Source organism: Nestor notabilis, unplaced genomic scaffold, assembly GCF_000696875.1.
Source record: "Nestor notabilis isolate BGI_N333 unplaced genomic scaffold, ASM69687v1 scaffold7512, whole genome shotgun sequence".
In the NCBI taxonomy this organism is placed as follows: domain Eukaryota; kingdom Metazoa; phylum Chordata; class Aves; order Psittaciformes; family Psittacidae; genus Nestor; species Nestor notabilis.
The window spans coordinates 2,908-5,471 of record NW_009917835.1 but is presented as its reverse complement, the minus strand read 5'-3'; positions in this window follow the sequence as shown (position 1 = coordinate 5,471).

Below are 2,564 nucleotides of genomic sequence, written 5' to 3'. Positions count from 1 at the left end.
CCTGCTGAAACACACAGGCAGTGGCAGGCAGGTGAGCACCATGCATCACATCTCCTGTGGGTTGGATCTTTACTTGGCCTGGAGACAAAGTCATGGCAGCATTAGGTAGAAGCTCTATTTGGTATTGTGTTTCTATTTACATCTTCCCCAACAGCTATAAATTATATCCTCCCCAGGAGATGAAAAGCTTTCAAGCCTTTTTTAGATTACCTCACACATTAAAAATACTTTGGTACAAACCCCCAAATAAACAGCGATCCTCTGCCCATGGAAGAAACACCATCACCATTTGAAACTTGGGGACTTTCAAGATAATTTCTTGTTTTAAGCCATTAAGGAGGAAAGAAGCAATTTGGACCACTCTTGATAATTACTTTTTTCCCTGAAACATGACTCAGGAGTATAACACACTTTACAAAGGTTTTAAACAATGAGGCAATTATGTTTATATCTCCTTTCTAACACACCAGCTCAGTGGCATGTTTAACAGTGGGTGAGACATCAATAATTTTCTGTCATTTTAATGCCAACAAAACTGCCCATTTTCCAGAATCAGAAATTGTCAAGAAGCCAAATAAATATTCCCAAATACATTTAAATTAAAAGGAACAAGTTTGATTTATTCCAGATCACTTCAAGAGACAGCTTGGTACCATCTTGTTAGGAACAAACAGAAACACAAATTACTCAGTTGCTAGAACACATAACCTACTTTAGTTTTACTAAAAGTTGCAGACTTCATCACTAGCTTGATTGATTCCTGCTCCCATAAAGTAACCAAATGTCAACACTGCGAATGAAGAAACACACCTATGGTTATTCACATGCACTCTGTAAGGAGGAGGATCTTTATCTCCAGTCTTTAGATTTCCAGAAGCCATTTATTTTAATGGCATGTTAATTCAGCAAACAACTATTACAAAACCACATGGCCAGCAATCCCTGAGGCAAGGCTGCTACCACAGCTTTTCAGGAGGCACTTCCAGAGACAGAGCAATAAAATCCTTACACCTCAAAGTGACAACACTCGAAAGCTTTAGGCCACAGCTCATATGTGGAATCACAGCTGAAGGATTCTAATCCTTTCCCCTGAATTTCCTTTTTACCCTTATCGTTTGCTGAAGGGAGCAGGCATTGCTTAATAAACTCAGCAGATACCAAAACAAGTAAATTTATTCCAGTTCAGGATGTGTCCCCACATGAACCATTTCCTTCTGCATTTTAAATTGATTTTTCATTATGTAGTTCATTCTGTCATCAGCACGTATCAGGAGCTAAAGCTGTGAATTCTCAGTTACCAGCAGGTAAACAAGGCGCAGTCTCACTCTTGCTGCCCTGGCCTTTGCATGTTTATCAGTCACTGCTGTTTCAAGGTTTCTCACCACATCCTTTTAATAAGAGCTGCTTTCAGTGCTGTGCCATCACCACATGTTTTTGATAGAGATAGGCTGAAGAAATAAAACTAGGTCAACATAGACCAAGTGTTTTTACTGGAGACAAAGAGGCCATCCCTCAACTGAGGGTGTAGATTGTTTAGTGTGGGTTTGGTTTTAATTATTAAACACTGCAGTAGAGCTAAGAAATCCTTAGCAAGGGGAACTGGGGAAATGGTGGCAAGGCCCCATGTCCTCAGCCATTCTTTTGGCTTCCTGCAGAACAGCAGCAGACCAGCAGAAGCCTTTTCTACCCCAGTGGCACCATTCCCAACTTGGCCCTCAGCGTATCACCCCCAAGGATACACTGGCCCTTACTTCAGACATACACATGTCTCAATAGGCAGCAACTCCCATGGCACTAATCCCTACATCCTGGGGGAGTCCCAACATCACAAGTCTTTCTAAGGAGATTTGGAGCAACCAACTTTGCTAGAGTTCCTGAAGCAGCTGCTAGGACTGAAGCTGCAGAGACCACAGTGCTGACTCCACAGGCAACAGGTTCATTGACTCTATTTTCTTATGTCTCCTCTTGCTGCACTGTCATTCACACTTCAACCTGCCATGTGTGTCAGAAGAGAAGGCCATTAGGACGAATGCAGTAAAGGAATCCTCTGTGCTTGTAAAGCGAGCTTAAAAATTCCACAGTTAGCACTGTGGAATAGCACAGTTAACACGCTTCAACAGTGGACTGAGAAACACCAGCACTTGTACAAAAAGAAGAAAGGAATGCATGTAGGCTGGGCTCCAAGATAAATTATTTACAGAGTAGGGGGCAAAAAAGAACACCCCATGTTTTCCTTAACTAAGTTACAGGAGTTTTCATTTAAACTTCACCAGCAATGTCCACCAACAGAGCACAGTTGAACCACCCTGGGAGAACTATAGAGTTAATCCTCAGAGAGACTAAGGCAGATCTCCTCTCATGGGCTGTCTGACAGTCTTTCTGTAAGCAGACAATATTAACCAGGGACAGGAACCAGGCAAGAGCATCCTTCCCTTTGGTCTGGATGGCTGGTGCTGTGTGTGACTTCTGTCTCACCTCCCCAGCTAGTAAGAATAGTACAAAAGATAGAAGTGAAAGAGCAAGAGTAAAGCTCTAGCATCACCTACATTTAGTAAGGGCGTAAG